The sequence below is a fragment of the Oxyura jamaicensis genome, chromosome 3, assembly GCF_011077185.1.
Source record: "Oxyura jamaicensis isolate SHBP4307 breed ruddy duck chromosome 3, BPBGC_Ojam_1.0, whole genome shotgun sequence".
Lineage (NCBI taxonomy): Eukaryota > Metazoa > Chordata > Aves > Anseriformes > Anatidae > Oxyura > Oxyura jamaicensis.
The window spans coordinates 41,897,178-41,908,727 of record NC_048895.1 but is presented as its reverse complement, the minus strand read 5'-3'; positions in this window follow the sequence as shown (position 1 = coordinate 41,908,727).

The window sequence follows — 11,550 nt, the reverse complement described above, 5'->3', positions numbered from 1 at the left end:
ATACTCATTTTCCTTCTTTATCTGTTGCACCAAGCTGCTGTTTAGCTTAATTTGGCATTTGGAAAAATCTTGTCACCCAAATCACATTAGCAGAAGGTGAAAGTAAGCACAGAGGAAACAAGGACAACTGCATTTATTCCATGTGGGCAGATTACTTGTTCTTTTCCGGTGGAACAACTGTGAATGTTTTTCTTAGTAAAAACAAAAGAAAAGAAAGCCAAAAAGCCTCTGGCTAACTACCAGCTTCAGTACCAGCTCTGCCCAGCTGTGTGCATGCAGCTGAATGATGCACCACAGAGAGGACATGTTCCTATTACTTGGCTCTTTGGGATTAACTGTCCCTTTCATCAAGTTGGCTTGGACTAATGTTGCTGCTGATCAGGTAATGCAAATCTTCCTGAGAAAGACTCTTAGGCTATTGATTACAAAAGATAGCCATTTCAACAGCCATTGCACAACACAATTCAGCCCCTAGATGTTGCAGGCAGTTGCTCTAATAGTTGGGAACTGTTTATTGATCACAGCCAGATATGAAAATATGCATCCTTTACCCTAAGTGATGCTGAATATCTAGTGTAGCGAGATGAAAGTCATTGTTTATGCCAGTTGGGGAAGGAGCTCTGCCAGCACGTGGGAGGACATACATTATCTAACATCCTACCTAGCACGTAATGGCTGAGAGCGACAGGCAGGAGGAGAACATGCAGTGCTTGTGCTTGTGAAATGCAGTGCCTGAGAAGCAGAAGGGCATGGACTTACTCCCACCTCACGTCAGGTGTCTAAATAAGAGGGATAAGTTGCTTTCTGCAGGCACCTCCCACCCTCTCTACTGCAGCAGAAGAGCAGCCTTGAGGGACGAGTCCAGCTGCAGAGAGGGAGGCAGAAGGAAGATACAGAGGGGACGAGGGACACCCTGAATGCTGAGCTCAGGATTCCTCCGGGGTAGAGCCGCAGCCAGCAGAAGTCAGCATGCAGAGGAGATCCTGTTGTCCCCAGCCAAGGTGCATTCAGGAAGAAGGTTGTGCTGGGACAGTCCCCGTGAGATAAGAACCTCCTGTGATGCCAACCCCAAAGCTATGCTGATTAACACTGGGATGAAAATAGCCCTCGGAGGTTTTATGCTAGGGAAAGGTCAGCCAGACTAGGACATCAGGACTAACATCTAAAGGAGTGTGATAAATAGCACCTTTTCTCCCTGCGTGCTGGACTTCTGCTCTAAAAATAGACTTCTGAGCTATTTATTGGCACAATTGTGTGCCCCCTCTGCCCAGAAACAGGTTTACCTCTGAAGTGCCATCACCATATATATGGGTATCAGAATGTTTTGAGGAGGCCTAGGTTCAGGGCAGGATTGTACTCTGCCAACAGAGAATTTAAAATACAGCCCTGCCCCACATCTCCTTGCTCTCAGTCTGTCCCTTGTGAATGCTCCCTGTGAAGACACACCAGATCTCAAAGCCCACAGAGCGAGCCAGGCCCAGGGCTTCCTCCACACTGGCAGAGCTTACGAGAGCAAGAGCAAGCTGCCCACGAAAAAATTCAGCCCAACTCCTTGAAGCAAAGGTGTGCTTTTACTTTCCCGGCAGTGGCCGCTCTCAGCAGAGCGGCGGAATGCCCTGCAGCTGCCCACTCCTTCCACTGACCACAGAAAGTGGCAGCCAAGGAGCAGGGAGAGCGAAGGGGGTGGCTTCAGAGAGGCTTTGGAGACACTCCAGCTGCTGCAAGGCCAGAACTGTGCTGAAGGAAAACAGTGGACAGCTCAGTAACCTGGCATGGCAGGCAGTGCCAAGGTGACACAGGGTCTTTTTCTGGCAGCCATCCTCAAGCTCAGGGGGGACAGCTGCATGTCAGAGTGTTGGAGGTGGAAGAGCACACCTCTGCTAGCACGGGGACAAAGCTGTCCCTCAGGAGGTGACCGATGCCTTTGGAGGTTTGAGGTCCTCTGACTGTCTGGGCATGATTGGCAGCCGCTCACAGTCCTGTGACAGGAGCCATGCTCTCCCCAGCCCCTTCTTCCAAGCACAGGCTTTGGGGTTCGTAAATATGGAAGAGTGCTCTGTGATGTGTATTAGCACCTGGCTGCCCACCGTGGCCAATGTATTATTTTTAAAGTAGCCAGGTGTGGAAAAGCCTGTACATTAAACTGTTCAAAACACACATTCCTTTCTCATGGTGGTGACTGGCCCACCATGAATGTGTAGCCACAGCATGTATAACCAGTGGTAGTTGTACTCCTCCCCCTCTCCCTGTCTCTGTGAGTCTGCCTGCATTTTCCTGGCAAAAGCACGAGGTGTGTTTCAGCCAGGCCTGCTGCTTGCTGTGTCCCCAAAACCCTTGTGCCACTGCAGCAGGGAGCATGGCCCGGTTGTTCCCTCCTGTTTGGCAGAGGACGCACCTGGGCTGGAGAATTGAGCCATTTAACTACCGCTGAAGATCAAAATGAAGAGCGGCTTTGGAAAACTGGCAAGTGTTAAGCAATGCCCGGGGCAGCAGGAGAAACAGAAGAGAGTTTTGTGTTTTGCGCGGCATTGTGAGAAAAGGGAGTGACCTTCCTCGAGGGCTGGGAGACAGCGGTTCAAAGATTTGCCTCATCGTCTGTGCAACCAGTGAGGCACCTGCTTGTGTAAGCTCAAAGTCCAGGAACGCCTCACCTCACTGGGACACCCTCTGTGGCCGCTCTGAGGACAGGAGTGGGACACAAAGGTGGGAGTGGAACCCTCGAACCTCTGAGCCTGGTGGCCCTCAGTCACTTCAGGCAGCCGTGCGGTACGGCCGCCTCAGGATCTAGCTGCGCCTCATACTGAGGATCGGTAACATTTTTGTGCTGCTGTCTTCCTGTGTGCGAAACCTGTTTCTTCATGCCTCGGATAACTAGGAACTTTCCTCAAATTTCAGGACTCTGTCTGTTGATGGCCAGTTCTTACTCAGGTGTTTTGTGTCAGACTGTCCTTCGAGTTGAATAGTTTGTCATTCCCCCCCCGCCTCCGCAAGGTATTTATGAAAAAAATCATAATCTCTCTCATCCTCTGCTTTCCTGAAATTCTTCCAGTCCATGCAATTTTCCTGGACATCTCTTCACAGTTCCTTCTCCAGACTGAGGGTTTTCTGAAAATATAGCTAACTGGAATTGCTTACAGTGTTTCAGATGAAGTATCTCCAGTGCCTTTTTTTTTTTTTTTTTTAATGGCGGTGTTACTCTGCAAGCTCACAGGCATCATGCTATCATCAGGTTATCTTCTGGATTCAAATTCAGCTCTTCAATCATTTCAAGTCCTGTTTGTTGCACAAATTCTTGTTCTTAGTTCTCTCATATATGAGTTTTACTACAGCATTTCACTCTATTTGCATAACTTCAACACTCAGGGATCTCTCCCCGTGATATCCATAACTTCTTGAGTACTGGCAACACCCTCCAGCTTTCTGCTGTTGACAGATTTCATCACACATCAGTCAGGTTTCACAACACTTCTGGTTGATTTATTTCTTTTTATATTTATTTATTTGTATCTAAATCATCAGTAAAAATATTTTAATCCCTAAGACTGGTCTTAGTGGAACCCCCTGATTCCAGCACGGGACCTTTCCAACATTACTTATCTTCTTCCCTTCAGGCAGTTCCTCACCACTTCATGATTTGCCTGCTAACCTCCAGCTTCTCCAGTTTGCCTTTTAATCAGGTAAGCAGTGGCACTGAATCAAATGCTTTACCGAATCCCAATAGGTGAGATCTACTATGCTTCCTTTGCCAAAGAGATTGGCTTATCACATCTAAGAAAGATTGCTTAGTTTGGCATCATCTGGTTTTGAAAGACCCATCTTGCATCTTATCCTGTTTCCCAGCTACTCGTAACATGCAATTTGTAATTACTCATTCCTCTGCATTGTTGTAAAGGTCTCGATATGCAGTTGGCAGGTATCTTGTGAGGACGTGTTCCATACACTTTCTCATAAATCAGATACAGAATTTTTGTGTGACAGATCTAAATAATATGTTGTGCCTTCTTGTGCTTTCATTAGCTTTTAACATGGTCTATTTTTAACGCTTCATCTATCAGTTAGGTGAGTTCTTGCCCCTGAAGGTGTAAGTGGATTCACTGACCTTATTCAGGACCTTCTGTACAGGCTTTATATGTCCTTTATGTGCGTATTTTATACTTTAGTTCCCAGGTTGTGCACTGTGTGAATGCCTTATGCCCTCAGGCTCTGGGAAGAACGGGTTGTAAAATTTGCAAAGAGTTTCTTGGCTGACTGTCGAATATAAAAGTAGTGTTTGAAGGAGGGGAGAAAAATGGCAAGGGTAGAAACAGTATTTTTCCTTCAAGTCACGCAGGTTCTTTGAGAGCTGCAGTGCTGCAGTGTCAGGGGAACATAAGAGTTAGTTTTCCTCAGAGGGATGCTCTCCCTGCCAAGCCAGCAGCAGCTGTTTGGGTGAACCTTCAACAGGGAAGCTCTTTTATAGTCCCTGTGCTAGATGGGGAATCCCCCACCAGTGACTAAGACAGAATAGTGACCTTCACCTCCTGATTCATTTCCCTCTACATTCTGCCATCTTTTTCTATTTTAGGGAACTCTTCTTATTTCTGAACTACAGTGATGTTCTTCACAGAGATCTCCACAATCCCCCAAACATCTCTCCTTTATTCCCTAGCAAGCAAGACGCTACATGGCAGTGAACCTGTATCCCTGAGGATTTGCACATTGCAAGGGCAGAATTTATAAGGTGAGAAGAACAATTATTGTGTAATGTTCAGTTTTCCAGCTTAGCAAATATAAGGTTTTCTTCAGTCCTCACGCTGTCTCCCACTACTATTTTTAGGATCGTTTCCACAGCCAGCTCTGCGTTATGGGAGGTTCTGCAGTAAGCTTATTTCTAGCTTTCATCCTGCATCAGGCCTCTGCGGTTTATGGGTCTAACATCCAGTGGTCTCTCTACCAGGTAGCTGATAAACAGTTTTTCATCCAGCATGGGGGGAGAGACTCCCTGTGGTTAAGCATCTAACTTAACAACCCTAGTGGGGCTCAGCCCAAGATAAGAGAAGGGATGTGGATGAGGCCAGCCTAGTGATTGTGTTTGCACTTTTGCAAGTGATCCTGGTGTTGGAGGGTGTGTGCCCCTGTCATGTGAGCAAACAGCAAAGGAAACATCTATTTGTAAGGGTGAAGGGGAGGTCAGAGACATGAGCATTGCAGTTATTTGCTAAATGGGGCCTCACAGTGTTCTCTCCACACTAGGACATAGGCACAAAGCTGGAAAGCTGGGAAAGGACATCCATGGCCTTTAAATGCTGTCTCAAATTCCCTGTAAACAGGCTAAACTTTCACTGCCATGGCTATTTATGGGACTGTTAAAGCATAATATTTTGTGCTTAGAAGGATGCTTGTACCTAAGATATTGTGGTTATATACCCAGTCTAATCCACCCCTAGCACTGCCAGGTACATAAGGCAGATGTCTGTCATCACCACCCAGTTCTATCCCAGACCAGTCCTTCAAAGGTGTTCACGTTGCTGACTTGCAGTTTTGCTGCTTTAGTCATTACCGTGTTTCCTGGCCTTCCTCAGGGTCACTGTCTCTTCTTTCCTCTTCATGTTGAAACAGGGCTTGTTTAAGGACCTGGTTATCTGGCACTCTCAAAAACATGGCCAAGGTCAATCTGTTTTCTCCACTGTACTGTTTGTACAGCTGTGGGTAATCATACAGGCTCTGAAATCTCTGCATTCCTTAAGCTCTCTGGCTGCTTTATGATCACTGTCCCCTGCAGGCATCCCCACAGAAAGCACTTTGGTTTCTGGGGTCTAGGCATGTTCTTCCAAGAATGCAACATGTACAGGTGTATGTGTAATGTATTTTTAATGACGGTGGCTCAAACACGCTTACAGGGAAGCTTTGCATTGATGCTGATGGCTTCCATATGGGCTTGTGATGGTACCCCTGCTCCTGATGCCTGGTAATATGGGAAGCAGAACCAATGCTATTTTATAAAGCAAAAAAGCCATTATCTACATATGGGCTGATCACGTATCACCTGCCTTCCTTCCCCCTCTCCAGCACCGTGAAAAGCAAGTTTCCCCACCAGTGCTGTGAAAGCTCCTGGCACAGAATGACTGGGATGGTCTAAAGTCCATCATCAAGTAGGGAAGAGAAACAGCACATGAGATATTGCCAGTAAAATCAAAGCATCTGCAAGGCCCAAGCAGGACTTGGATAAGAACTGCTGCTGGATGGCAAAGCCTGTGATCCCCCTGTGGTCAGAGGGACCTCTGCTGTTGCCTGCTTTCTTGGAGGACTGAGTGTGTGACCTGTGTGCTTTTATGTGCATTCTGAGTCTAGGTCATGATTATTGCTTTGCACGCTGATTGTTAAGAATTTGACGTGATCTGCAGAGGGTCCAGGTGATGAAAAACCCTAGGTAAAAATAAATCTACACTGAGTGCTAAAAAATCTAGATAACAATAAGCTACACTGATGGCTAAAAATTCCATGTGATACTAAAGCTCTAATTATAGCCATAACTTGGTGGTGTCCTCATTCTACCCAGGATCCCTACAGAACCTGCCTGTCCCCATAGCGTCGGGTGACAGGGAAGTGTTATTTTTATGGAAACAGAAGAAAGATTCCACACATTTCAACCCCATACCTTTAGAGCAGTGAATAGAGATATGTATGCCATGTATATGTATCCTGAAAAGCCCCCTGCTCCAAGCTCACTTAGTGTTGTGTATTACCACAGCTCACAGTGAAGTTAGAAACTATTAATAAAGGCATTTAGCATTAGAAAGATGTTAGGATTCATGTTTCACTTATTGCAGTTTTCTAAAAAAATATTGATTCTCCTGGATATATTTATGTAAGTAAATTTTCCTGGAGGACAGGAAAATAAAACCTTCATGCTGTCATTTTAAAGATGGGTCTGTAAACACACATATCAAACCTTTGTTAGTTTACTGTTTGCAACCTTTGCACTGTGACAGAATAATAATGTGTTCAGTCTTGTAACGAACACAATTTCATTACAATTCCAGTTATCAGGTTGGAGCTGACCACATGGCACAGTGGTCAGGGAAAACAGGGAGAAATTTTGGAGACGTGGTCAAGTAACATGCTGTGACCAGGTCACAGCATTGGCATGTGTGTGGTAGCTTCAGTAAGGAGGCTTTCGGCCTTATCATCCTCAGGATTTTCAGGGTCATCACCCATGACATCAAGTTACATTCTGAGACTAACGCTTCTTGACCAAGTCCTCTCCAGCTAATTTTCAGTTGAGCGCTACCATATTTCATTTGCTTGCCTTAAATTCTTTGTCTCGATGCAGCTCTGTATGGAAAGAGAAGTCACTGTCCCCTGAGACCCAACAAAAAGATTCTGGTTTCTGCGCCTGGACCAACATGTCCCTCAGAGTATGAGAAGGCTCATAAGCCCTCTGTGGAACAGAGGCTGCAAATGAAGTCTGCTGGTGTGATACCAAGACATTGTTTCTAGAGCATGTGGGTACAAAAAGGCAGAACTAACTGTATTACCATTTGAACAATGAAGTGAAACCTGGCCAGCACTGGTCATCATGACCCTATGGAGCAGAAGAAACTTAGATGAAAGTCGTGGCTAGGTGCAGGAAGAAATAAAGATGTATGGGAGGGTAGATGGAAGACCACCAGCACACTGAGGAACAAAGGTATGCACACAAGACTTCTTCAGTGCAAACTACATTAGCATAAAAATTCTCTGGCCCCAGCTGCGAATAAATCATCCAGAAGAAGTCCAGTACACATGGCTGGTGCAGATGCAGCTACTTTTTTTGCTGCAAGGCAACCAGATTTACTTCAGTGTAAACATATCAAGTATCTCATCCTCTAACCTAATAAAAAGCACCAGATGATTCTTCATCTCTGCCTTGGGGAACAGGTCTACTAGGTGGAGTGGTGAATCAGATATGGAGAAAAGAGCCTGACAAAGTCCATGAAGGCCCCTGAGACCAGCGGTACCAGCAGAGTGCATGCTCAGGGGGTACTTATTAATACCCAGTTTTCTCCCAAAATTGCCATAGCCACTAGAAATGCACCATCCGCTGATGTGAGTGCTGCAGAAGCTGGAGGGTTTTGCACTGCGTGTGTAGGAGGGATGGGTATTTCGTTTGTTTCTTTATCCCGCAGAACAAGGGAAGCTTCTTGTTGGGGTTTGGAGTCTGTCACTGGGAGTGGTTAATACGAGGCGTGCACAGTAACTTATGGGAAGAAGGTTCCCCTAACCTGTCATTTCTTGTGTGGGTGTGTTTTGCCCTGCAGCAACCTTAACTGCTTTTTAACAGAATATTTTGGTGGGAATTGTTAGGAAAGCATTTCTCTAACTACCTGAGTCTCGCTGTGCTTTTTAGCCCTACCTATACCGCAGCATAAAATATTCTGTACATTGGGAATTCTCAAGACCTGATAGTCATCTCAGTGGTACCCAATTTAGACAGAATTGTTTCTGATTTACATTGGCATGAAAGAGGGTTTTCCATATGTAATGTAATATTTTGCCTCTCTCAGATGTAGACACAAACACCATTCTCAGCCTCCTTCATATGGAGGGTAAACTGCAGATGGACCAGATTAACTCTTTTGCTAAGAACCAATACCTCAAACCTCCAGCGCTGGAGAGAAGCAAGAGAATGAAGGAGAATACGTATTTGGTACTGCTTATCTGAGGGGTACTGAGGATACTGAAAAGCATCTGAAGCTCCTCAAGATGGGTAAGGCTCAGATCAGAGACTGGCGCCTAATGCTGTGGGGACAGACAGGTTCTTTTAGGGTTGCTGGTTAGAATGGGGACTGGCCACAGGGCTATGGCTATAATTAGAGCTCTATTATCACAGAAAAAAAATAGCAATCAGCGTTGCTTATTGTTGTTGAGAATCTTTAGCAGGCAGGGTAACTTCTTGTTACACAGAATTTTTAGTAATTAGCATAGTTTTCTTATCCAGAATTTTTAGTCACCTAGACTTTTCAATCACTGGGGCCCTCTGCGGTTTGTGTCAAATTCTTAATAATCAACACACGATACAATAATCATGATCTAAATTTGGCGTATACCTAAAAGCATATCAGTCACTCAGCCCTCTGAGGAAGGCGATGACGGTGGAGGCATCCCCAGCCAGCAGGGAAACATGGGTTTTGTCTGCCAGCAGCAGTTCTGGTCCAAGTCCCATACTGGACTTTCAGCTGCCTGATTTTTTGGGCAATATCTGGTGTGCTGTTAGGCTTCCCTGTCCCATAACACATTCTGGTGACCCAGTGCCTGGGCTTTCACAAGGCTGGTGGGCAACCTTCCTTATCACAATGCTGACAGGAGGCTTTCCTGTTCTATAACGGGTGTCACCACATCCTGGTGACACCACTGGTGGGCAAATATTCTTGTCACAATGCCAAAAAAACAGGGAGAGAAAGGGAGTGATCTATGTGATCAATGTGCTAACAGATAATGGCCATTCACCTCATAAAATCCCAGTGGTTATGCTAGCCATATTACTGGGAGGCAGGAGCAGGGGGTGCCAGTCATAGAGACCTAGGTAGATGCCAAATAGCATTCAAATTTTGCTGTGATGTGATTGGGCTTGCTGTTTCTGATGAGGGTTGCACTTTCTTGCTTAGGTGACCTCCATTTTGCGACTCCCAGAGCTGAAGGCAACTGTTTTGGTTTTCTTTTGTTCGCACTCTTACTCCATCAGCATCTTCTCCTAAACTACAACAAACCTGTGCTTTAGCCCACACATTTTTTGTGTCCTGTCACTGCGGTAGAAAAGCCCAGAGTCTCATCGAGTTGTCAGTTCCCCTGCCTAACTGAAGCAGCTAGAGATGTAAAGGATCGTATCACCTCAGTTGCAATTTGCAGGGAACTCATGCAGAGAGGGGAACGGGAGAGATGGGGGAGAAAGGTTAGTCTCTGTGCTTCACTTTTACTGCATTAAGGGTGTTGGTGTTGATGTAGATGCAGGATAAAGATAGTCTCACCTCGAATTCCTCCAAAGCAATTCTTTCATGTGGCTGCCTCAGTAGAATGAAATCTTCATGAAATCGTCAGCACACCCACCCAGACATAAGCCAGGCACTAACTGCTCATGTTTAGAAACAAACTTTCCCCATAGGTACATTATTCATAGCCCGTCACTTGCCAGTTTTCCCTTGGAAGACATAAACTAAACATTAGGATGAAAGGCAGTGCACAGTCGGGTCTCTCTCTGTTTACCAGCTGGATGGTGCAGCAGACCTGTAGGCTCTCTCAGCCCTCTCTGTCACACACATCTACACATCAGCTGCCTCTGCGCTGCCTTCCCAGAACCTGCTGCTCCGCTCACAGGCTGCAGGGTGCTCTGTTAGCACTCGGCAGGGTCCTGCGGCTTCCAAGAGAATTCCCAAATCCAACCGAGTGAGAAGCATTTGCTGTTTTCAGACATTATTCCAGGAAAAGAGGAAATCATCCTCCCGATCCATCCTGCCAAAAGGCTGCGGGCATCTCTGTTGCCTAAGAAACATAACAGGTTGTTGTTATAACAACTGCAGACCAGCTGACCTCCCGCTTCCTTTCGTCAGCCAGCTGCAAACATCCTCGGTCATGTAACAGTCTCCGACCGAACATCTGACCCCAGTTTATGCAATTCCCCCGTGACAGTTTCGTAAGCTCTTTGTCACTTCGCTTCACTCGATTGTTTGCTGAAAGCACTCACGGTTAGCTCGCCTGACGCGAACGTTTCAGTACGACAGAGCGCGATATGGCTAAGCCCCCCATCTCCAAGGCAACCCCACGACCCTGCTCTAAGGGTACGCCGTGTCATGAGGTAAAAACAAAAGGATACGCAGAGATAATTCCAGCTCGGACTGTCCGTAGTGTTACTGCTTTGGCAGTGACTTAAAGAGACATTCTCCAGCTCGTTATTTAAACGTGGGAGGGTATCACAAAGATAGCATTTCTCTAAAGCTATGCACACCCTCAGGGGGCCGTGTCCATCCTGCACAGAGCTGGTATCAGACTTGGGCTTTGCTAGAGGAGAACAGATTCATTCTCCTTTTGTTCGGGCATCATTTCCAGGTGGCCTCTGCTGACGGTGCTGCGGCAGAGCAAGAGCCTCCCTGCAGGATACCGGGTGGGACTGGCGGTCATGCAGGACCCTGCCCAGGGCAGCACACCTCAGGGGTAAAGGGAACGAAGAAGTTCCTGGTTTTTATTTTTTATTTTATTTTTTATTTTTTCCCCATATGAAATCTGTTATTGACGTTGGATCTGGAGCACAGCCGTATGCAGCCCTTATGCAACATCTCAGTGTAACCCTAAGTGTCTGGGAAAACCTTGTTGGTTTGTCCTGAGGTTTTTGGTTTTTCAGTTTATTTATTTATTTTTTTATTTTCTTCTTCTTCTTTTTTCTTCCCCGCCTACCTCCTCACTCCTTTCTCTTATCATTTACTCCCCCCCCACGTCTCTCCGGGGCAGGCCGCACCCCGCCGCGAGGGCACCCCGGGCAGTGCCGCCTCAGGGTCCGTCCCCCCCGGCACTACAACTCCCATCGTGCCCGGGCGCAGG